At 36.6% G+C, this 27,112-nt stretch overlaps 2 protein-coding genes and 1 pseudogene across 9 annotated transcripts in view; 2 read left to right on the forward strand and 1 right to left on the reverse strand.

The window, feature by feature from the left end:
- LOC125779268 (uncharacterized) overlaps positions 1-27,112 on the reverse strand; it is a 465,548-nt gene that overhangs the window by 121,940 nt on the left and 316,496 nt on the right. The window lies entirely within an intron of this gene.
- Positions 1-27,112, forward strand: part of LOC125779281 (myosin-13-like) — a 279,252-nt gene that overhangs the window by 26,490 nt on the left and 225,650 nt on the right. The gene's annotated exons all lie outside the window — the stretch shown is intronic.
- Positions 24,998-26,359, forward strand: LOC125779442 (uncharacterized; annotated as a pseudogene).

A 27,112-nucleotide genomic window follows, 5' to 3' on the forward strand; every position in this document is an offset into this window, starting at 1 on the left:
GCGTAAATATGTACATACAGCAGAACTCCAATTATCCGAATTAATGGGGACCGGGACCCATTCGGATAATCAAATATTCGGATAAACGGATTTTAAAAAAAAAAATTGCCATTGGAGAGAATAAAAGCTACGTTTTGATATTACACTATTTTTTTATTGAATTAAATGAAAGAAACATGAAATTTTCACATGTTTTAAATATAAATAAAATGTATTTATGTACAAGTTTAGAAATAAAAATCATAGTTTTTTAAACATCTCCGTCAATGTAAGCTGTTTTGCGGTCTTTAACCGTTTTCGGGCAGCCAGGTCACGCATTCGCTTGACGGTAAGCAGTTGCAAGTGGTCACACTCGGGCTGACGCTCCATCCACTTCAAAGCAGTCTCGAGGCCGGCAAATGCTTCACTAGCTGATGGTCCAGCGTCGACTTCAACATCAGCAGAGAGTTTTTCTTCTACTTCCACTTCAACATCTTCTCTCACACTTACAACAATTTCATCGTCATTGAGAATTTGAAAACCAGGGTCAGACGTGTCACAAGCCATCCACTCTCCTACATTGTGATTCGGATAATCGGCGGTTCGGATAGTCGGAGTTCGGATAATTGGAGTTCTACTGTATGTTTATGTATCAGCTTGCATACATATCGATTTTTGTTAGTCACGGAAAAATATTTAAGATTTGTAAAATATCTTACATCGACACTTATTTTTGTACTTTGTAGGCTTGCGGGTTGAAAGTACATTTGCGTTCATGAATGAAATGAAATCGCTGGTGACATATTTCCATGTGTATGGAGATGTATGTATGTATATGTACCCCGCCAACCACGGCTACCCTCTTGTGTAAATTTTTCAATACAACTACATATCTTTTCTCTATACACTAACACCAACGCACATTTTCGGTTATTTTTTGTTGATGAAAAAAAGTTTCTTTCATTTCTTGATTTATTTGATTGAGTGCGAAGGAGAAAACATAGTTGTCAATAGTGCCAAAAGAAAAACCCAAAAAGGGTAATGAAAAAACGATTGAAAGGCGCATGTCGTTCGTGCTCGTAAAGGAGGCTCGTACAACAAGAAGGCAAGTAAGTGAATTTTATGTGATTTTTTTATTAATAATTTGCAAATAATTACTTCATTTGTTTTTATAGCATTGGAAATCCGAATGAATTGTAAAAAGCAACAGCAGAAATATCATCAGAAGCAGCAAATATCAATTGTTAAGTAAGTATGCGAAAAAAGTGTGTGTACTTTGAAATTGGACTGCACAGTCCAATATAATATGCAAAAATAAATACATACTTATGTATTTTTTGCGTTTAAGGCGGCCTGCACAATCCAACATAATATGTGAAAAAATGTTTGTTTTATATTTTAAATGATCAAATAATATTTATCTTTTCTTTGAGTAAGTTCTATTTGTATTTAATATATTTTATATTTTCAGATAATATTAATCTTTTCTTTCAGATACTATTATCATTTTATACAATTAATCTTCCTTTTCTTTTAGATATTACAAATTCAATGTAATTATTATTTATTTTCAAGCGTTAATAACCTTTACTTTATTTCAGGTATTTGTCTTTTATAATCTTTTTTCACTCTTTTATTTTGAGTAGTAATAATTCTTTTCTTTAATTAATTTTTTTTAAGATGAAATTATTTTTTAAATTAAATATATTTTTACTTACACAATGTTGGCGTTAAGATATTTAATTACAATCAATTACAATTTTATGTAAATATGTATTAAAAATAATAAAATTAATAATTTAAAAATTAATTTTTTTTTTAATTTCAAGAAATTTTTAAAGTAGGAATAAAAAAAAGCAACCCCGCATCAGCTGTTTAAAATGCAATCAGCCGTCGATTGGGGATATTAGAGCAGGACAGATATACATTTTTATATGTATGACACTGCTGAATGAGTACAACAGAGATGTATGATCACATGTATACGTACCTGTGAGGGCAAGTGGGTAGAATCTTCACGCGGCCTATGGCCCACTGATTATCTGGGTTTTTACCCGCTCATGGTTGGCAGGGTAGGTTTGTGCATGCATTTGTGTGTCAATATCATACGCACAGTTTATGTACATATTAGAGATAAGCGATATTGCGATTTTTCGATATCTGTAATTTCAGTGATTGCTATTTTTAAATCACTGTGATTTTATATTGCTATTGCGATAGCAACTGAGTCGACGTTAAAACGAAAACCTTTTATTGTTGTTGTTGTAGCGCCAGATTCTGCCGATTTGACAGTGTTTGGCCGAATAAAAGTCCGGGTCCCTTCCAGTTACGTAGACCCGACTGTCGTAGAAACGACGGAACCTTTTGTCGTTATTGGCGGCAAATTCTCTTTTGGTTCCCGTAACTCGAGTCAAGTTTTTCCGCCTTTCTTTTCACTACATTTTCGCAAATGTTGGAGCGGTTCGGCTACCTGAAACTTAGAGCTTTTTGCATAGTTCATTTGTATGTTGGTATGATCCGCTTTTAATATTTTCAAAGAAAAACTAATGACGGGAATTCCATAATCCATCAGAATGTTTTGAATACCCGCTAATAATATTTTCAAGACCAAATTAATAACGGGAGTTTCCTAATCTTTGGGAAAATATTAAAAATCCGTAATTTTTTTATTCCATATTTTTTTCTGAAATTAATTAATTACAATTCTTGTTTTAATTTAAATAATATTCAGTTAAACGAAATAATTATAAGAGCATCTTTATAAAAGAATAAATAAATATAAAACAGTATTAATTTTTATTAAGATTCATATAATTTATTACTAAGTGTTATTAAAAACTTAATTTAAATATTTATGAATATTGCAACCATGAAAAGTGCTTCAATTTGTACTCTAAGCTAATTTTTTAAATTCATCACAAAAGCTTTCAAATTTGGTTTTAACAATAAGTAAAATTAAAAATTTCATATACTACTTTAAACATCTGCCATACTTCACTTCTTTTCCTAGATGAATTTCCTGCCATTATAAGAACGTTATAATCAAAACTTCAAACCGGTATGATGAAAAATAGCATATACGCATATATATCCGTATATGCAATACTCTGAAAAAAGCTGCTACTTTTCTGCTATTTGCTATTGTGATCGCATGTACTGTACTATTAAAAAATCACAGTTTCACAAATTTATTGTGAACTGCTATCGCAATCGTAATTCCCTGTTTCGAACTGCGATCGCAATTCACAGGTTTGAACTGCGATCACAATTCGCAGGTTCGAACTGCAATCGCAATTCACAGGTTCTAACTGCTATCGCAATCGCAGTTCATAGAAGCGAACTGCTATTTATAAAATGTGATCGCAGTTGCGATTTGCGATTTTTCAATCACAGTGAAAAAATTACCGGTAGTGAAATATCGCTCATAACTAGTACATATGTACATACATATGAGCAGCGCGCACATGTTATTACTGATAAGTGATAATATAATTTGAATTCACGAAAGCGAACATAAACACATATGTATTGTCATGATACATTTGAATATAAGTTTTGAATGATAAAATATATAGGGTTTTTCAAAGATTAATTTTTTGCAATCCCTTCATGAAATTTCCTTGGAAATATCCTAAAAAAATTTCCTGAAAATTTGAGCCCTTAATATTAACATTAAGGACTGGACCAGAGCGTGTAAAAATTTTCCATTGAAAATACACGTAAATCGTGTTTTTATCTTTAAATTTCTACAGCTCAGAGGCTTTTTATGGCATCGCTTTGACTTTAGACACATATTCCTCCGAATTGAACACTCTATAAAAGATCCCATTGCGACAAAGTCAAAACTCACATCGACAAGGTAGTATTGGCTCTTAACCTGATTTTTCCACGAAAATCGCATTTTTTGTATTTATCTCGTAAATGACAAGAACTATAGAAAAAATGTAAATGACAAACTTCTAGGAAATCTATGTATGAAAATTCCATACAGCCTTACTTAAAAAACCTAATATATCTATAAGTACAGATCCGGAATTTAATGGATATAATCAAAACCATGCAGATACCATAACCGGTAGCAGACGCAAGGCCTAACCATGTTGCTTCGGCAATATTCAAACCCGATTGTGCTGGAGCGGATGCTCAACGCTTCATGGGAATGGAGAAATCAACATAGATATTACTGAACGTTTTAAATGGTCATCCTGAATTTGCGGAATGATTTGCAAAATATGGTAGCCGAATTGTTATGTCAAATCCAACGATTGTCGGTAGTGTTGGCATACATGGCGCAAATCGTCAACAATTTGTTGCGCTGGCAGTGAGTGTTAGCTTGATTGATGCAGTCACAAAAATAGTCATTAGGTACTAATAACATTTGAATTAAAAAAGATATGCATACAAATTAAAAATCAAAATAAAGAGCATTACTTTCTCCTAAGAATAAATATTTAATTTTTTTGTAATTTTCAGCATTAATTTTACACACCTGAAAATAATGAGAAAATATTATTTTTAAAATGAGCAGCTTATATGATGCCGCCAGCTTTTAACAGTACTACCCCGTTATATGAAAAATGTCCAACAATAGATACTGCTGTCTGTTGTATAAGTTAGGTTTGTAGAATTATACAGTTTTTGGTGTTAATGTAAGCAGCGTCCCGAATAAAAGCTAATTTTTATTCATGGGCAAACGCACTAGCCTAGAGCAACAGGAATTAGTTATTCACCACTTCAAGCTTAGGAAAAGTCAGCGTTCTATAGCTGAAATGGTAAATATTCTACTGTCCAGCACTTAATAGAGAGGTTTTTGAAAGAGAATCGAATGCATAACACGGGCCGAAATGCTCCTAATAAGATATTTACGCAAGGTGATGAAAGATAGATTATTAGAAAAATTAGTGAAAATCCAAAATTGTCGGCACAAAAATTGGCTGATGAAGTAAAAAAATTCTTTGGGAAAAGACCGCAGTGCATCACCTATTGCCGTATCTTGCGATCACATGATTTTCATAGTCTCGTTTCTCTTAAGAAGCCATTTATTAATCAGAAGAACAGAGCTACTCGTTAAATCATGTTTTAAAGGACTCAATATTTGGGACACCGTCATCTTTTGAGACGAGTTCAAATTTAATGTATTTGGCTCTGACGGAAGGTCGATAGTGTGGCGAAAACCCAATAAACAACTGGATGTGAAGAATCTACGAGCGACGGCGAAACACGGTGAAGGAAGTGTTATAGTTTGGGCCTGCATTGCAGCAACGGGCGTTGCTAACCTTATCAGTGTGGCTCAAAACCTGCCAAATCAACAACCGACCAGATATTCATCATGCGCCCAATCTTGGAAAAGACCCGTGAAAAGAGAATCCACACACACCACCTCTTCGTCGACTTCAAAGCTGCTTTTGACAGCAGGAAAAGAAGCTGTCTTTATGCCGCGATGTCTGAATTTGGTATCCTCGTTAAACTAATACGTCTGTGTAAGCTGGCGTTGAGCAACACCAAAAGCTCCATTAGGATCGGGAAGGACCTCTCCGAGTCGTTCGATACCCAACGAGGTTTCAGAAAAGGCGACTCCCTATCAAGCGACTTTTTCAATCCACTGCTGGAGAAAATAGGTCGAGCTACAGAACTTAACAGAGACGGTACCATCTTCTATAAGAGTGTACAGCTGCTGGCGTACGCCAATGATATTTATATCATTGGCCTCAACACCCGCGCCATTAGTTCCGCTTCCAGAATGGATATGGCAGCGAAGCAAATGTGTCTAGTTGTGAACGAGGTCAAGACGATATATCTCCTGTCATCAAACAAACAGTCGTCGCACTCGCAACTTGGCTCTCACGTCACTGTTGACAGTCATAACTTTGAAGTCGTAGATAATTTCGTCTATCTTGGAACCAGCATAAACACCAAAAACGACGTCAATTGCCTCCGTTTACATATTTTTTGGTAAGATTTCTATCTGGCCATGGCTCGTTTCAAATTGCTTAACGTCAAAACTTCCTGAACTCGTTCAATATTCAGAAGGTTTTGACGTTTAGCAATTGCTCTCCGACTTTCAATGAGAAATGAGTTGCGCACGGCATACGTCGGGAATATCTTTGGAAACTCGTAATCGTCAACGTCTCGCAGTATATACTTAGTACGCCTCGTAGATCGGCACACGCTGGTCAAAACGTCGTGTTTACGCAACATAAACATCAAATGAATATATCAGCTATAAATTTTATGCAAGATGTTTCTGATATTTTAAAGCAGTTCTCTGAGATCACATGTACGCCACGACTTGACATACGCACGAACACGTCAGTAGTTTATCATATTTATTTCAACTACTAGCCCACCAGTATGCGCATGACCACGACTCTTATAACTGGAGAATCTCGAATAGCAGCTGGGCAAGTCCTTTGCGTTCAGTTCACAAGCTTGACGGATCTTGAAAACCATGTGGCGATTATAGGGGTTGGAATACTAACACAATTCCTGACCGCTACCCGCTACCATTCCAGGTCGACTTTAGAATACCGATCCAGGATTTTGGGAATAAAATGGATATGGTTGGATAGTGGAAGTTCTCCCGGAACCAAAAGGAGTTTTACGAGCAAAAAATTTGGACATACCCGGTGTTGGATTGACCAGGGTTATTTTTTTTTGAAACGCAGCCGAAGGACGGCCACGCAAAAATGAGTTATATGCGAATAAAGTTGACTCACCTCAGTAGCTGGTAATAAAAAGAGTTTTTGCGATAGGCAAGAGTAGTTCATTGTTGATGAGCTAACTCTGATTACTCTGATCGAGTAGTTGTGGCTTTGTAAAAGTCATTACAGCAGAGAATGTATAATATAGAGAAGGTCCAACTACGGACAAGCGTGTGAACTGTCAAGAGCCGTGAATTTTTTATTAGTGGATTTCACCACTTTTGGCTCGTCAGGAGAAATTTTAACAGAAATGAGTGAACAGAGCTGAGAATTCAATGACAATTATGCTCTGAAAAAAACATTGCTTTTACAGATGAATGTTGGCCTTTTGGCTTATATTTTTATACGTTTACATGCTATCATATCAATTGATATGAATATAATTTTGCAAATTTTTGTGAATTCATGCAAAATTGATAACATTATTATTCAATTATGCAATTCTCCAAGCAATATTTATAGTTAATCGGCAAATGAGCAACTTTTTAAATATTTCTTATCTTTGATAATGTAATATCATTTCATATGTATGCATCTATATGAAATAAATATTATCATAATATTCTAAAAAACTTAATATATTACAACAATAATATAGCTGTACATATAAAATATTTTATCATTTAAAACTATCAAATCAATTTCAAATCAAGATCTTATCATTTATCAGTAATATGAAAAGCGCGCGCTTCTCTATATTTACGTACACACATATCTATGCATGTATGTGCGTATGACATTCCCACACAAATAATACATACATATATGCGTACGCATGTAAATCAAAAAATACAAACATTCTTCTGGAAAAACAACAATAGTCTAAAAAATCATCATACATACTTACAATATGAGTACACATGTAAATATGTGCGTATGACATTCCCACACAAGCAATGCATACACAATATACATACTTACATACATACATGCATTCACATGTGGATATGTCACCCGCAAAAATTACAAATATTGTTCTACAAAAACAACAATCGTTTGAAAAGGCATCAGAAACCAATATGGCAGCCAAATTGCTGACGTCAAAATTTATAGTAAATTACACAACAACAAAATTTTCATTCATGAACGCAAACGTTCTTTCAAAAAGCATATTCGATTCATTCATAAAAGCAGACGCCATTACATCTCCCCGAGCATGCCTTGCCTACAATAGGGTGGGTCGATTCCGGATTTTTTTCGATTCGGTATTTCTAATAGTGCGGAAAAGTTGCCTTAGTACTTCCTGATTCCAATGTAACTTTTTGTTTTGAGATCGGATTGCATCTTCAACCCGAACCTCGGCCTTGAAATTTCGGAAATTCGCCTAAAATCGTGAAATTGTCTACCTAGCACCTGAAATACGCATCTCATGGCAAAATGTATAAAACAAAAGTTATTTGTCACGTCATTTGCTACCGAAATGGTATATGTGATCATGGCCGTAGGACGAACCGTTCCCGAGATACGAGCGAAAAGGCGGCGCGCCACAGCGCAAGGTCAAAATTGTTGCAGCTCTCAGCTAACCTGTATTGGTCACCCAGAACCCACCGCGTGGAGGTAGCTGCTCTTCGGGTTCCTCCCAAGCCCAACCCAACCAACCAACCATATGTCAGGCTTGTTTTAGTCTGAATCTGTGTCAAATTTATTGATAAAATCAGATTTTGTACTAAACTTTGGCACTTGTTGCCTAGATTTCAGTGTAGAGCGTATAAAAAGATCACGAGATTGGGGGCCAATAACTTTAGAAGATGCCTCTGTCACCAGTTTGACGATTCTCTCGACTGCCACGGTGTGAGAGGGGAATTCACTAAATTTCCATACCTCTGCAGTGTCTCCCGACAGCCCTTTTATGAGTTCTTCGTTAGAAACTGAACAAAGAACTGGTGGAACAGTCAAGGTAATAGTCTTCCAGTTAATCATATCGTAATAAGTATTAGCTTTGAAATTCAGCTTTGGCACTTTATTACATCTAACTCTTCCATTTATGGTGTCAGACTCTGCTTCTCTGGCTGCCAGAAGACGGTCATGGGCCAACTTTCTGACTTCTATCCGTTCGCCAGTCATCATACTAAGGAGAATGTTTTCTGGAAGAGCAAAGAAAGCATTCTGTTGAATGGATGAATCGACAACCTTGCGCAGTTTAGCAGATAAGTATCTCGACCTTTGAATTGCAGCATAGAGATGGCGCGAGCCATCTTTGATTGACCTGTTGAATATTATTGAGAACCACAAAGGTGAGTAAACTGTAAGTATGTACTTGACCAAAATCTTTATTTCCTTTGTTGGTTTGTCAGTAGAAATGTATAATCTCAGAATTCTATTTGCACAGGTGAGCCAGCGAGATTTGCACATGTTACCTGGATGCATCGACGCTAAATCTGAGGAACATTGACCGGAAATAACAGCTTCTGATATTTTATAGAGATAAGCTTGGTCTGTGCTAAGTTGGGTCGGATTAATAACCTCAGAAGGTAATTGACAGGACGGAAAACTTTCAAATTTGACAACAGGCAACTTCTCACTATAAGGGAGCAGTTTACCTATGTCGCCTGAGAATGTATTTGGACTCTTTGAGACACCATCTATGTGTTCGAAAAGAGCACGGAATGGAAGTTCGTTGAAATGTAGAAGACAAACAACCCACTGTAATGGCCTACCTATTCTTTCTTCTAGTTTCCGAATGATTCCACCTTTCCAACCTGTGTTCGTGTTGGTGCCATCAGCACCGACAACTTCTAGATGTTCCACATCAACTGAATTGTCTTGTAAATGTTGCCATATTTGCTTGCGTCTCATCCTCAGCTGACCCGGAAGGAGAAGTGACGTGGCCAGGTTCCGCTATAAGAGAAATATGTTCCTCTTTGACAGTGTCGCGGTAGTACTTTTCACCTTCGCTGACTTGTGTAAGTGTATTGTCTTTGCGGCCGTCAAAATACAGCCCATATACGGAGTCAATACTTTCGGTGTTCTGGAGCTTAACACCAACACTTTTTTTTGCCCGACTAATCTTGCATTTGTCAGTGACAAAGTCGTCTCTTTTAGAGCTCAAACCTATTGGGTTCCTTAAAAACATTTTTTTAAGAGTCAGAAATTTCTTATGGTATGTGGTGAGCATTTGTACAACTCTGGTGTGTGAAACTATCGGAATAGATGACTTTTTGAAAGTATTTTCAACCTTTTTTGCAACTATTTCTGTAACCTCTTTACTCCTAGGTTCATAGTTGTCGCCTCGGAGTCGCCCTATACCAAATCTTTCAAACTGATAACACAAAAGAACATCCTGGTAAGTAGGTAACTGGGACTCAGAGAGATTGTACGGATATATGCCAAACACAGGACATTTCTGTCTAAATTTAAATTTAGATACAGACATTTTGAGTTCTGTGTTTTGTTGAGAGAATATAAGTGATAACACCTGGCGAAATCAACGACAAGAGTGAAGGAACTCGATGAAAAAATATTTGTGTGGAGACCTATCCGAACGTGTCCTTTGGCGTAGGTGAATGAATGTGAGTGATAGCACTCGGCGAAATCAACGTCAAGAAGTGTGGCCGCAAGCCGATTTTCACCTTGCGCTGTGGCGCGCCGCCTTTTCGCTCGTATCTCGGGAACGGTTCGTCCTACGGCCATGATCACATATACCATTTCGGTAGCAAATGACGTGACAAATAACTTTTGTTTGATACATTTTGCCATGAGATGCGTATTTCAGGTGCTAGGTAGACAATTTCACGATTTTAGGCGAATTTCCGAAATTTCAAGGCCGAGGTTCGGGTTGAAGATGCAATCCGATCTCAAAACAAAAAGTTACATTGGAATCAGGAAGTACTAAGGCAACTTTTCCGCACTATTAGAAATACCGAATCGAAAAAAATCCGGAATCGACCCACCCTAGCCTACAAGCGTCTTTTCGCGACGATTTCAAAAGCTAAAAATCATAAATTGAATATATTTCTGAAATGTATGAGAAGGAAAAAGTGTCAACCCTGCAAATATATATCTAGAATAAAATTGCCAACATAGTTTATTTGTCGATTTCCAAGTCAAGAAATATTTCAAAGAAAATATTCAATATTCCACTGATTTATGTGTACAGGCAATCCCGGCTAAGAAGTACTCCGCTTGAATGAAAATCAAATCCTTCCCTCATCACTCTTAACAGCCTATATTATATTTTGCTGCATCTCACGGTCTTTTTTTGAAATACATAGCAATTATTGTACCACTCGCTTAAGTATCCACACTCGCTTATGTGCCGTATTATATATGTATGCACGTTAGAGTGTGCCATTCTGAGGCAATCTTTTTTTTTCAACTGAAAAACAGGCTCAAAACTGTCGAAAATGTGTAGAAAAAAGTCACTCAAAAGATGAGCTCTTAATATTAATATTAAGAGGTGCCTATTTCAAATTTTCTGTTTTCCATATAAATTACATGGAAAAAAAATCATTTTTTTTTTGTGGTGGTTATTTTGTGGAGGTTTTATATGTGCCCCGATGGCTGCCAGTAGGGATGGTAAACTCGATCCCGATTCTACTCGAGAATCGAGTTTTCTCGTAATATAATCGATTTTTCGAATGTCAAGAACCGATTCTTAATCCACTTCGACTACTAAAAATCGATTTTTAAAAATCGATTATTTTACGAGAAAACTCGATTTTCGAGTATAATCGGAATCGAGTTTACCATCCCTACTGGCAGCTATAGGGGCACATATAAAACCTCCGCAAAATAACCACCACAAAAAAAAATGATTTTTTTTCCATGTAATTTATTTGGAAAACAGAAAATTTGAAATAGGCACCTCTTAATATTAATATTAAGAGCTCATCTCTTGAGTGACTTTTTTTTACACATTTTCGAAAGTTTTGAGCCTGTTTTTCAGTTGAAAAAAAAGGTTGTCTCAGAATGGCACACCCTAATGTACGTATATTGTTATTTTTACAAACCACAAACATCTGTATCTTTGATTGTGGCACATAACAAGTAACTATTTACTGTTATTGTCAAGGAATGTGAGAAATATTTTGTAATTCTGAAATATTTTTACGCAGCTGCGTCGATATGTATGCAAGCTCACGCATAAACATATGTACATATTTACGCTGGTTTGTAGGCAAAGCTGTACAGTGGCAAGAGAAGCGGTTTCGGCACAGCTCCGATTTTCTACAACTGACTTTTGGCAAAGTTTGGTTGTGCGCGACAACGGAGTTTTTGTATATATTTACATACAAAGTTGTGTGTAGACAAATTTACAATAATTATGCGAATGATTCTTACAAATTTGTTTACATGAACACAAAATTACATATGTACATATGTATGTGAATATGTGAACTTTATGCGTACGGTTTTTTAAAATACATACATATGTATGTTTACAAGTTTTTTATCAAAACGTAATTTTATCAAAAAAAAAATTGTATCATTACGGGTATGGTTTTTAAAAATGTATTTATATGTATACATAAGTAATTATATCCATATGCAGATATGTGCGTCGGCTTGGTCTTCAAAATGTTATCAAAACCTCTAATGCCCAATATATGTATTTATGTATATTTATTTAGGTAATTATGGAAATATGACTTTACTTATTATAAATTCCTATTAGATTTAATGGAATTTATCATTCAATAGGTCAAATTGCACATACATATATACACATGAGCTTTGTTATCAAATATATGGAGAATATCCATAAATTATATCCATAATGGGAGGATGGAGTCATGTGTAGAAGTTCACGCAAGTGAGGAAAGTTCTCTGATCGCCATTCACTTGGGTGTGGCCAGAAACGATTCTTTTACATATGACTCAAGCAGCTCACGACTTCCGGTCTTTGACCAAGTATCCTCTGGGTAGCCTAAGAACATCCGTTTGAAGGCGAGCTAAAGTGAGAAGGCGAAACATCCCCTGCATAGGGTTGTGCGCTGGGTTTGGGACCCGCCACGTAAAAACACCCCCAATGAAAAACAACAAACAGCTTCGGATGAGAGACTCCCCTTTTGATGACGACCATGGCAAACGAAATAAGGACTATGATTTGAGAGCATGCACCTGGAATGTCCGGTCCCTTAATTGGGAAGGTGCAGCTGCCCAGCTGGTAGATGTCCTCGTAAAGATAAAGGCTGACATCACCGCCGTCCAAGAAATGCGATGGACGGGACAAGGATAGAAACGAGTAGGTCCTTGTGACATTTACTACAGTGGCCATATAAAGGAGCGCAAGTTTGGTGTTGGATTCGTGGTGGGAGAGAGACTCCGTCGCCGAGTACTATCATTCACTCCGGAGAATGAACGTCTAGCCACAATCCGCATCAAAGCGAGGTTCTTCAACATATCGTTGATTTGTGCCCACGCCCCGACGGAAGAGAAGGACGATGTGACCAAAGATGCCTTTTATGAGTGCTTGGAGCGCACTTATGTGAGATGCCCCCACCACGATGTAAAAATCGTGCTTGGCGACTTCAACGCCAGGGTAGGCAAAGAAGGTATCTTTGGCACTACGGTCGGTAAATTCAGCCTCCACGAGGAAACATCCCCAAATGGATTGAGGCTGATCGACTTCGCCGGGGCCCGAAATATGGTTATCTGTAGTACTAGATTCCACCATAAGAAGATACATCAAGCTACCTGGCTGTCTCCGGATCGAAAAACCACCAACCAGATCGATCATGTTGTGATAGATGGAAGACCCGTCTCCAGTGTTTTAGATGTGCGTGCGCTCCGAGGTCCTAACATCGACTCGGACCAATATCTTGTTGCAGCCAAGATTCGCACCCGCCTCTGTGCAGCAAAAAATGCACGCCAACAAACACAAGGAAGGTTCGACGTCGAGAAGCTGCAATCACAACAGACAGCCGAAGGATTTTCTACTCGGCTTGCACTCCTGCTCTCTGAAAGCACTCGTCAACAACTCGGTATAAGGGAGCTGTGGGACGGAATTTCAAACTCCTTACGTACAGCTGCAACCGAAACCATTGGTTTTCGGAAAGTGCAAAAGAACAGCTGGTACGACGAGGAGTGCCGTGTCGCAGCGGAGAGAAAACAGGCTGCCTACCTCGCAACGTTACGATCGACCATAACACGTGCGGGATGGGATAGATACCGAGAGTTGAAGAGGGAAGCGAGACGCATTTGCAGACAGAAGAAGAAAGAGGCCGAAATGCGTGAGTACGAACAACTTGATAAGCTGGCCGACAGGGGTAACGCTCGAAAGTTCTACGAAAAAATGCGGCGGCTTACAGAAGGTTTCAAGACCGGAGCATACTCCTGTAGAACCCCCAAAGGTGATCTAGCCACCGATGCCCAGAGCATACTTAGATTATGGAGGGAACACTTCTCCAGCCTGCTGAATGGCAGTGAACACATAACACCAGGAGAAGGCGAACCCGATTCCCTAATCGATGACGATGGAGCAGACGTTCCATTACCCGGCCATGAAGAAGTTCGAATAGCAGTTGCTCGCCTGAAGAACAACAAATCGGCAGGGGCCGACGGATTGCCGGCCGAGCTATTCAAACACGGCGGCGAAGAACTGATAAGGAGCATGCATCAGCTTCTTTGCAAAATATGGTCGGATGAAAGCATGCCCAAAGATTGGAATTTAAGTGTGCTATGCCCAGTCCATAAAAAAGAAGACCCCACAATCTGCGCCTACTACCGTAGGATAAGCCTCCCCAACATCGCGTACAAGGTTCTATCGAGAGTATTGTGTGAAAGATTAAAGCCCACCGTCAACAAACTGATTGGACCTTATCAGTGTGGCTTCAGACCTGGTAAATCAACAACCGACCAGATATTCACCATGCGTCAAATCTTGGAAAAGACCCGTGAAAGGAGAATCGACACTCACCACCTATTCGTCGATTTCAAAGCTGCTTTCGACAGCACGAAAAGGAGCTGTCTTTATGCCGCGATGTCTGAATTTGGTATCCCCGCAAAACTGATACGGCTGTGTAAACTGACGTTGAGCAACACGAAAAGCTCCGTCAGGATCGGGAAGGACCTCTCCGAGCCGTTCGATACCAAACGAGGTTTCAGACAAGGCGACTCCCTATCGTGCGACTTTTTCAATCTGCTGCTGGAGAAAATTATTAGAGCTGCAGAACTGAATCGAGCAGGTACAATCTTTTATAAGAGTGTACAGCTGCTGGCGTATGCCAATGATATTGATATCATCGGTCTCAACACCCGCGCCGTTAGTTCTGCTTTCTCCAGACTGGATAAGGAAGCGAAGCAAATGGGTTTGGCGTTGAACGAGGGAAAGACGAAATATCTCCTGTCATCAAACAAACAGTAGTCGCACTCGCGACTTGGCTCTCACGTCACTGTTGACAGTCATAACTTTGAAGTTGTAGATAATTTCGTCTATCTTGGAACCAGCGTAAACACCACCAACAATGTCAGCCTGGAAATCCAACGCAGGATTACTCTTGCCAACAGGTGCTACTTCGGACTGAGTAGGCAATTGAAAAGTAAAGTCCTCTCTCGACGAACAAAAACCAAACTCTATAAGTCGCTCATAATTCCCGTCCTGCTATATAGTGCAGAGGCTTGGACGATGACAACCGATGAGTCGACGTTGCGAATTTTCGAGAGAAAAGTTCTGCGAAAGATTTATGGTCCTTTGCACAGCGGCTACGCTGGCTAGGTCATGTTGTCCGGATGGATGAAAACACTCCAGCTCTGAAAGTATTCGACGCAGTACCCGCCGCGGGAAGCAGAGGAAGAGGAAGACCTCCACTCCGGTGGAAGGACCAAGTGGAGAAGGACCTGGCTTCGCTTGGAATATCCAATTGGCGCCATGTAGCGAAGAGAAGAAACGACTGGCGCGCTGTTGTTGACTCGGCTATAATCGCGTAAGCGGTGTCTACGCCAGTAAAGTGGAAGTCGCTTGCGCATTGAAAATATGCGAATCTGTAAGCGTACATTGAAATTATCATCACTTTTCTCATTTAACACTGAAAATGCTCAATTCTGCTTTTCGACCCCTTCATGTTAAATATTGGTGAAATCCGCTAATAATATTTTTGTGGTGAAATCCACTAATAGAAAACTCACCCCTCCAAAATGAGGAACACTTTGACAATCGGCACACCATGAACCTTCTCTATATTATATGTTCTCTGATTACAGTACTGATCTCTAACTCCCAAAATTTTCGCAATTGTGAATAGAGGTACTCATTTGAGATTTCATCAACTTGCGTTGTCATTGTTGTGACTGGTTCCGCAACTAGTCCATTTAGGACCCATCCGAAAATGGTATTTTGTGCCAGAAGTATTTTTGAAATTTTTTCAACACCTTCTAATATGATTTGCGGTATAAGGTCGCTGCCTATTAAGATGTCTATCTGAGCTGGCGTGTTGCAGTTGGGATCTGTCAGTGTCAGGTGTGAAATTTTATCCCAATGCTTGCTTGATAGCTTGGAAGCATGTTTGTTAGTTGCGGTAAGACAATAGCATTTGCTTGAATGCGCTTATCCGCTTTGGGGGAAATTAGAGTAATGGGGCATATTTTACTTGAGTTTTGTACTACTCGTCCGCCCATTCCCGTAATTTCATAGTTGGCATGTTTTGTTGGCAGTTTTAGCCTATTTTGTGCACTAGACGCTATGAAAGATCCTTGTGATCCTTGGTCTATTAGAGCCCTGAGCTTAAACAATTATCCTCGATGTCCGATGGAGACGACTGCCGTTGGTAGTAGTACCCTACTTTGATTTTCGCTATGTAGCGTTTGTGTTTTTAATGTCAAATTTTCAAATTCAAATTTCATTTATTGAGACCAAAAAGAAACAAAAAATACAAATTATTTACAAAAGTAGAAAGTTATAACTTAAGACTATACATATTTTATCTTAAACAAAAGGTTCCGAAAACAGATCTTAATCTAAAGGAAAGAGAAAAAAAATACAATAAATGCTGCTCCCGACATTTTTAAATGTATTCTGAGGGCTACGACTCAGTCTTAAAACTACCTTAAAACTTAAAACTAATTAAAAAAGAAATATTACAAGCTATAATAGCAAATAAAGCTTATGCTTAAACTAGCCCCTGTGCGAACCAGGTGTTGATCTTACATAAAGAAGGCTTCTGGATGATCAACATCATTTATTATATTTTCTTTACTAATACCAAGTGGAGACAAATACTTGCTGTTGACCCAAGTATGACTCGACTGTGACAAGATGCCATCAGAAATCAAAGGATTGTCGCAATTCCTAACATGGTCGAAAAACCTTAATATTGCTCTTATTGCATATTTATTAAAAGGGAGTACTTTAGAATTTGAGTAGATATATTTATTTGAGTATCTCTTTTTAAAGTGAATGAAGTTTTTGTTTAAACAAAATCTTATAATTTTACGTTCAAATATTTCAATTTTTTTCATCAAAGAAGACGAAAAATGAAACCAAATCGGCAAGCGTACATTAAGACTGGACGGAGAGCCACTTTATAAATCAAAATTTTGGTTCTTGTGCTTAAACTTGTATTTTTCATTATCATTGATAAGGCATGAAAACGGTTATTACATTTTTTCACTATGTCGTTAGCATGAAAATTGAATTTAAATAAGTTGGTGAAGGTTACTCCAAGATATTTCATTTGATTCTGAAAACGAATGTTATGACCATTAAGATTTAGAATCAGGTCTCTACTCTCCTTTACAACCTCTCTAGGTCCTTTACCTGAAGCATTTCTGATGCAGATAGGTACAGTCTTGGCCTCATTTATCTTGACCCCCCAATATTTGTAGAAATTATTAATTTTTTATAAATGATTCTCTACCATTCGCAATGCCAAGGTAGGGAATTTGTTATGAGCGTCTAAAGAATCATCAGCACACAGAATACTTAATGAATTATTGTGACTATGTGGAAAATCAAACATAAAAATATTCTAAAGCAAGGGAGTTAGAATAGAGCCTTGTGGAACTCCACAATTGCAAACTCCAAGATCCGAGGAACAATCATTAATAAGCACAAACAATTTCCTATCTGACAAAAAGTTGAAATAATCTTAATAATACCATGATCAAAACCAATCTGAACAAGCTTAAAATAAGCCCTCTATGATAAACACGATCGAATGCTTTTTCGATATCTAATGATACTGCCACAGTACAAAGTTTATTCCTTAAATTTACCAATACATCATTGGAGAACTTAAAAAGTGCATGTTGCGTGGAATGTGCTTTTTGGAAACCAAACTGATAAGACGGAATAAACTTTTCTGAGTGCAAATCAAGAATTTTGGAATGAATTATTTTTTCAAGTATCTTACCAATGTTCGATAGTAAGGAAATAGGTCTAAATTCTTTTGCCTCAACAGAATTACGTTTTTTTTTAAGGTATTCAGGGGTGTTGTGGAATCCAAGACAGAATTGCTTAGCTGTCAGAATTGCAAACCAATTCTGATTATCAATGGTGTCACAGAATCTGATTGGATTTTCGTCTTTTCGAACATACGCCAAACCAATATTCGAACCAGCTGTTTACTAATGTGACAAAGCTTGCAAATGCATACATTTGGAAGCAATCCTATTCAAGTTTTTAATGAGTTCCGAATTAAAGAAAGATTTTAAGAGATGATATTTATCGAATGAATAAAGAGGGATTTGGGTGATAAGTTACGTTTATTACGTTTTGTAAATCTTCTTTAAGGGGCGAGCCTGCTTTAGAAGCTTCAAAAAATTATTCAACAAACAATTCATCTCTTTAAAAAATATATATGTAAGAATATGTTCCTAAAGTTATAGATGGGAGTTCAAAATATTCTCGAAGCGAGAAGGGAAATAGTGACCGAGCGTCTGGCAGTTACAAATATAAGCGCTTGGGCAGATAGCGAAAACTTTGACTCGGTTTTTCATTTTTACGATTTTTTTTAATTGGCGGGCAAGATTGAAAAAACTAAACGTATGGAATTGTGGCAAAGTTTATTATCTTTGGCATTAAATTATCTTCTATTTTAACTTAAACAAACTAAGAAAAGTTAAGTTTGAACATATGATTAAACAACATAAAGTAACATTTGTTTTGGTGATAACTATAAACCCTAGAAATTTCGCTTTAATCAATTATTTCTTTCCCTCCCAAAAAAAACATCAAAAAAATCGATTTTTTAAGACTCAATCAATATTACCACCAAGAATATGATCATGCGCATCCAGGGTTCTTTCCACACGACTGACTGAAGCACAATTAGGAGTTATCTCCGAATAAATACTTTCGTAATGAAATTTGAAGACTAGAGCCTTTGCCTTATCCTCATAAATCTCCACATTATTAACTAACAACTTATCACAAAAAACATTCGGTTTCATCTTAGCCGCTCTATAAATTTTCCTAAAAGCATGAGGTCCTGGTGTAATAGTTTCAAGGAATTTATTGAATCTCTCTGCTCGCGCCTTACCAATCCAATCCTGCAGAAGCACTTTAATATAATAAATTTGAGATGAAATTAAGTTGTATTCTAGAGAAGTTCTATGTCCGGATGTATGATAAATTTTTTTAAAGTTTTTTTTGACACATATGCTTAATAGCAATTAATTTCTTAATTTGATTATTATAAAATGGAGAAAATTCTATATGCTTTGTAATGCAGGAATTTTTAATCTTGACAATGCCTAAATGTTCAACAAACTTTTCCATGTAGTTATCTATTTCAGTATTAGTAAGATTAATATCTGCTGGAGGAAGTCTTTCAGCCAAATCCTGATTGAAATCGTTTGCAAAAGATATCCAATCTGTTTTAACAATAAACTTCGCACAATTAAATAAAAGATCAACATTTGGAATTTCTATATGAAGAATAAGGGGAAGGTGGTCAGAAAAGGAGAAACCTAGGAAAACTTTAAAGTTTTTAATCTTGAAATCTATTATATGTGAAGACAAAAGAAAATGGTCCAGATACGATTGACCTCCAGGGTAAGAAAGTTTTCTACCGCAAAATCTAACTAGATTTTGATCCGAGCTTTGTAACCAATCAGATAAGCTTTTCCCGTTAGAATTCGTTTGCGAGTCACCCCAATCAACACATTTTGCATTAAAATCACCTCCAAGAATTGACGCAAAAAAATTTGATCTAAAGTTCGCAAGGACATTCAAACCTTGTTGTCGATTATTAACTGACATATTAGAGGGAATATAAACATTAACAATTAATAAATCTGTTTTCCTTGAATTGATAATAACCTGAACTTTAATAAATAAAGAAGAAAATTGAGCATAAGGACTATAAATTCTACTATGTGTTATGTTATTCCTTATCGCAATTAGCAAACCTTGTTTAGCATCAGCTCTATATATAGAAAAATGTCTTGAAGAAACGGGAATATCTGAGTTAAGATGAGTTTCCTGAATAAGAGCAATATCAATGCTTTTACTGTCCAGAAAGAATTGCAATTCGAGCACTCTCAACTTATTAATTAAATAGCCAACGTTAAAAGTTACTAATTTTAATTGCTTTAAACCCATATTTTGTTCTTACTTCAGATAGTAACTGACAGCATTGATCTCTGAGATCGTCTTTAGATAAAGAATTACAGTTATCCAAGAATTTATGTATCCTGTCTTCAATAGTATCCGTGACAGGTTCAAGTATTCGTTTAGCGATAGCAAGAAAGTCTTCTATTAATTTAGGTTTACACATATTTGGTGATTGACTATATGGATTATTACTATCTACATTGTAAAATTGGCGAGCAAATGATTTGCCTTTAGATACAAAAGAATGATTATTTAAAGCGGAATATACATTATTTTGCGCTTTTAAATTAATATTATTTGACAAATTATTATTCTTATTTTTAAATTCTGAATAACGTTTAAAAGCTGGACATCCCCTCCAATTAGCCGGATGACCCAAAGTATTGCAATTCACACAAAAGGCTTGAGAGCCATCATCTTTTTGGATCATCCTGCTTCATGTTTTTCATTACATTTCATGCAACGAAAAGCTCTATTGCAGTTTTTAGCGGCATGGCCCCATTGCTGGCAGTTGCGACATTGAATGGTATTTGCGTTAACCTTGGGCTTTTCCCACGTAACCATTTGATATGCTATAGTTTTAATTTTAGCAATATCTTTCAGTTCAAAGCCTTGATTCAAAGTAACTAAGAAAAGTCCTGTATCAACGCCTTTTTTCTTTGAATAATTCGTTACAAATTTATTTACAGATGCCACTGTTGAAGGGCAAATTTCGTCCAATTCTTGCTTAATTTCATCAGCAGTCATATTGTAATGTAACCCTCGTAAAATTACGCTTGCTACTTTTAACTGTTTTGGGGTCATTGAATAAGAATCAACTTTTTTTCTTTCAGTTGCGCCATCATTTGTAAATAGATATCCAAATCCTTAATAAGAAGTTTACTTTTATATTTGGATTTATTTATAACCTTGAATTCCACTTGGGGATATTTCAACTTGAGTTGATCAATTAAATTCTTCACATCTATATTTAGGCTGTTCACGATAAGGTGGTTATCGGGCATTGTATAAACTTACAAGTAACCAATCCTTCATTTTTCACTAACACATACGCAAAAATATACTACAATTCAAAATATTTTATATTTTATTTCGTGCAACGGTGTAATGTGTCAAATCATTTCAACGGACATTTTTCTAAGCTTAAGAAGCTCAAAAAAATTGCAATAGTAATTTTAAGTTTGGTTTATAAAGGAAATTAAAACATTTTTCAAAGAGATATTCAGCGTATGTAAGTATGAAAGTTTTCATTAATGTTTTCCGTTACAAATATTTATTCACAAAAAAGTTGATCGACTACATTCTTTTAATTACATCTCTGTGCCTAAAAAAGGCAGATTTCGATCAGGTGATCTCAGCTGTGAAAAATTCTTGGAAAACAGCTGATTCTTTGGTTACTTGTAGGTTTATACAATGTTATCTGGTTATGTGGTTATGCGATTAAGTAAACAACAACAAAATGCGTTATGACAAAATAACCAAAGTTGACCAACCTAGGCCCTTGTTTACAGATTATGTGGTTGTTTGCTTATTTCCAGTGTTAGAAAGTCGTTGGAATTTTACTAAATGGCAGCACAAAAAATAAATAAAACTAAGCGAATGGAAATCTATAATAGTTAGATTTTCTTATTGGAATATCTGCTATTAACAGCTGTTTTTTGTTTACAATCAGCAAATTATGCAAGATGTCTGCAAATTTTATACAAAGCATATTTTGAACCCTTAAAATTCGGATTATTTAATAAGCACATACCTTCAATAAAGTCCATTTCCCTAATAGCAGAACTTATTTTAAATTCGATTATTTTGCTTTTTAAACTTTGTTTAGGCATTTTATAAGTTCGAATTTCATTGAACTAAAATTGTAAACATTGAACAGCTGTTTGTGTAAAAATAAGCAAATAACCATACAACATAGGGTGCTCACGAAGCATAGAGGTTATTTTTAATCTAATAATCACATAACCCGATAACCACCTTACCGTGAACAGCCTAATTATAAAGAAAGATAGGTGGACAATATTCTGCGACTTTTTGTTGTTTAGCCGCTCTCTGTTGCGATGTTGCTTTTGAGTGCTTATTCGCATTCAAATTTTCAGTACTTTTCTGTTCTGTGTTCTCAGCCGGAGCAATCACTTTTGGGTCTCTTAAAACGTTAAACTCCAGGTCGTTAAATATTGCAAAGCGATTTTGCGAATTCATTTCGCCCAACAAATTTCTCTTTACCATTGGATAAGGTGATGAACTAATTACTCTCTTTGTTGGGTTTCTATGTTTAGATGTAGCGAAATTGTCGCTAAGTGCAGGTAGTATTTTTTCATTAGATGTAACACTTGGAAGCGCTGGAAACTGGTTTTGCTGATTGTTACTGTTGTTGGTAACATACAAAAAATTATTATTAGTGGGCAGGTGTTCAGTAGTGGGTAATGTGTAGGCTCCATCAGCTTCATTACCCTCCATGCCGGCCGCACTATTAAAGCACCCACAAGTGCAATTACACTTTAATTTTATAACTATTTATATATTATATTCAAAATGTTCACAGAATACTTATAACGCAAGTATGTATATAAGAAATGAGCGCAATCAAAATAAGTCACAATGTCGACAATAGCACACGATATAGACCGCGAACTTAAAACAACCTATAACGTTGACGAACGCCGCGAGACCTGTTTTTAATGTCTTTGAGCAGCATGGTGCTTCTTAGCAATTTTGTGGATTTGACACTTCGGGATTCGTTGTTGTAACTAAACCCGTCGCTCTTTTGATATTGGCGCTGTTTGGGGGTGAGCTGGAAAAATTATTTATGTGAAACATCGAATGGTGTCGTTTGTGACAATAACCGCAATTAAATTTGCTTTCACAGTCTTTAAGCATGTGAGCATGTGATAAGCAGTTTAATTTTTTAAATTTCTCGCAAGCATTAAGTTTATGCCCCCCTTTGCATAGTTCGCATAACGTTTGTTTGTATTGTTCGGATGTGAACGTTTGATTTTTAAAGAAGCTTCTATTTAAATTGTTGTTGCTACTGGCTTGGGGCCTGTGAAAGCTTCTATTGAGGTCGTGTTTAATACCTTTTGGTTTGGTTATTTTTTTGTTTACCCTTTCGGCGATTTCGTACCGGGTAGTGAGAAATTATTTAGTTTTGTATCTAAGATGATACAATTTTTGCGCCTGTGATAATTTTGGATGGTTTATGTACACGGCTGTAAACATGTCCCGGAAGGACGGCCATTGTTCATAACCTCCATAAAATATTCCTGTATCGCAAGCTGGCACTTTGAGATGAATGCCTGAACTTGCCTCTTGACTTTGACTTTGTGGCAGCTCTACTCTCGGATGTGGGGTAGATGCAATTACCCTTAATAGCTTTAGTTAATCAGAAATCATCGCTTTTGTTTCTTCGAACTAGTCTAGGCAGTGTTCATACTTGGTGTAAGCCGAGGATTTAAAATTTTCTGGTAGATCTGAATCATCAGATTCTACGATTGCGTCATATTCAAAAATTGTCTAAATTGTCTTTTTTGATTTCTAATACCGATTCAGAATTGTCTTGAAGATGAAAATCGAGTGCAGTATCGTATCAAACTGTTACTCTCAGTAATGAATTTTGTGTAAGAAATATCTATACCCCTCTTTTGTTTTGTAGCACCTTGCTTTGAGCGTGCAGCTTCTACCGGTGTACATGGACTTTTTTCGTCTGCAATCATTTTCGGTATTTGCAAATACTTTCAATTTTTTGATTCTTTTGAATCTAAGTTCACTTAGAAAATGTAGTTTTTTCAAAATAATTATTCTCAGTGTATACTGATTATAATGATTCTTTGTAATTAAAAATTAAGACCGAAACTCTTTACGTAAGTAAGGGTTTTTTTCCGATTTGTTTACCAGAAATAAATATATAAATTTTGATTTTTATTTCAAATTGTTGTACTTTACTTGTTAACCGCACTTTTTGTTAATAATATTTATAAATATGTATTATATATTGTATAAATGTATATATATATTTTTTTTCTTTTTTGTTTATGTCCTTATGTTGTATGTAGGCGCACCCTAATACTTGGACTTGTATGGATTTGTTCTTGTGCTATTAAGATCTCGTTGAAGAGATTAATGCACTATTAGGTATATAAGCACGCGTTGTTTGTGCTTTATTTTTTTGTAAGCAATCCTGCTTGCCTTTTGCAAGGGGTATTGCAAAACAGAGGCTTTGCAGATAGTTGAATGGTTGTTGTAATTCGACCATATATATTATATATATTAGGCCGGGTCGATTTGTGGGGAGGCAAAAAAATCGCCCATTGCATGAAAATCATATTCTAGGGATCAAAATAAGAAACTTTGCCGAAGGAACCATACCTCTGAAACGAATTCTGATGTCCCCCAATTTGGGTAGGGGCAAATTGAGAAATAGAATGGAAATTACCATTTCATTCTTATTACTTTTGAAAGTGAGGAGAACTAAAGCAATAACCACTATGGTATTTCAAAAAAAAATAATAAGTGATGTGACCATTCCAAATCAAAAAGTTTACAATGAATCCACCTTCCTCTACACCGCAAGATGAAGCAACTACATCAACAACTATCGAAAACCCAATGAGTCATATACCCAAGCATGATGTTACTGTTTTTGGTGTGTCTACTGATTTGACTGATCTTAATTTACCAACCCATCTGGATATCCTGAGATATTATTTTTACATAAGCGAACGTGCTAAAACAGAACAAAAAAATTTTTCCCATAAATCATTCACTATTCAAGTACAAGATAAGTTGATTGGAATTTGGGAAGAAGTTGGTATGGAAATAATGCTGAAAAAAAGTGTATGTAATAAATTGAATAAATTGCTTGACAAGTATCAAGAGCAAATCAAGAGAAGAAACAACACCCAACAATTTACAGAGTATGTAAAATCACTGGAAACAATTTTTTACATTGGAACATGTAAATGCGATTTGAAGGCAGCTCCATGTGCATGCGGCTGGGTTCCCGAACGCCTCAAAGAGTTCATGCACGATCAACATAATCAGAGAAGACTAACAATGAATGCATTTATGATGGAAACTGAAGAGCAAGGAGCAACGTCTATGTCATCAATGCCAACATACCAAGATCCCGATGATTCAACATACGCACCGCCACCGGTTCAAGAAGATATGGATAGAAGCACAAGTTCACAATACACAGAGAGATAGGATTGTTTTAACTTTGCCTTGGTATCTGACAGATTTGGTGTGCCTGACAGAGTAGCATCAGCATTGGGAACCGCTCTTTTGAAAGATTTTAAAATTAAAGATAAGCATGGGAAACCTCTCATCATGGATAAATCGAAAGTTCGCAGAGAAAAAGAGAAATGTAGACAAGAAGTGCTTCGCAAACGGTTAGATGATACCAATTTGTTAGCGTTTTCATTCGGTGGCAGAAAAGATGATACTTTAGCGATAGATAAAATTGATAAGAAGTATCATACTAGGATGGTAAAAGAACCTAAGCTTGTTATTTTGAGAGAACCCAATTCTGAATTGATTGGTTACGTAAGACTGAAACATGAAACCGCTAAATACAAAACAACCAAATGAAATGGTTTTTTCAACGATAAAAATATATCACTGGATACATTAATTGGAATATGCATTGACGGTGAGCCAACAAACACTGGCCCACACGGTGGATTTATACGACGATTCGAATTGCTGTTAAAAAGACCATTGGTTTGTTTGCCTTCTACACTTCAACGAACTTCCGTTTCGGCATTTGTTTGAAGCTTTGGATAAATCAACCAGTACTGGACCAAGATCGGCAACCGGAAAACTGAGCCGTCAAATCGACACTTGTGAAACTCTTCAGGTAAGTTATTGCTATCACTCATTTATTATAATTGTCAACCATTTTTAATTATTTTATTATTATATATTTTTAGGTGGTGGACGGCTTCCAGAAAATTGAGTTGCAAAATATGCCCCCTGCTCCAGAAAAAAAGAATTTTCCACCGATTCGAAGTGCTTATACGACATGGCCCATGCAATTTCTAGCGGCGTGGTTCCGGTGGATCTGGCTAACATCAAACCAGGGAAAATTGTACATTCTCGGTGGCTCACCAAGGCCGCTAGATTATTGCAATTATATGTGACAACGGAAAATCCAGATGCAAATTTAAGAATTCTGGTTGAATTTATAATTAAACTAGCTGGCCCCGCAGCCGTTGTCCTGCGTGAAATTATATGTTTTGAAATGAAAAGAAAGTTGAATTTATCATTTCATTTTTTTTTTTCAATTTAACGCAGCTTGATAAACAAAATTTTTTGGTTTCTGTTCCGGTGTACAGAAAAGATTGCTTTCCAACTCGTGTGCACGCCACGTATATCTGGCCGTGTGAACAACATAGAATTTCCAAACTTATTGCACACACTATGCGACTATCCTTGTGTCCTGTTGAGTGTCATCTCAAATGCAATTTTCGCTGGAAACTGAAATGGCAAATCGTTGGAACTCAAAGAAATTCGTTGAATCAAGCATTCAGCCCTTTGTATTCGATAGCTGCGTCACAATCAGTCGGGTTCCATTACATAGTTTCGGCGCTTGCAGATTGCAAAACATAATAACGACAGATCAAACTTTGAGACGCAAATGATGCGGTGGCATACCAAGCCTCTCCAAAGAATTTAGAAACTCCACTGGATAATTCACGGCGACGTCTTCAATGGCAAGACGATCGGTCGATTTGTATGAGCGCAAGTCTTTCGGAATTTGACTTTGAATCTTCCAGTTTAAGTCAAGAACATCTGTATTTTTTGGCAGTTAATATTGCGCGTGCATTTAAGGAATCATAGTTAAGATAATTTGGCCAATGTCCGAAGATTGGTGATGAGTTCATCCTTCGTTAATTGATAAACCGCAGATGGAATTGATATCAAACCACCGGAAGCATCA

The sequence above is a fragment of the Bactrocera dorsalis genome, chromosome 6, assembly GCF_023373825.1.
Source record: "Bactrocera dorsalis isolate Fly_Bdor chromosome 6, ASM2337382v1, whole genome shotgun sequence".
NCBI lineage: Eukaryota > Metazoa > Arthropoda > Insecta > Diptera > Tephritidae > Bactrocera > Bactrocera dorsalis.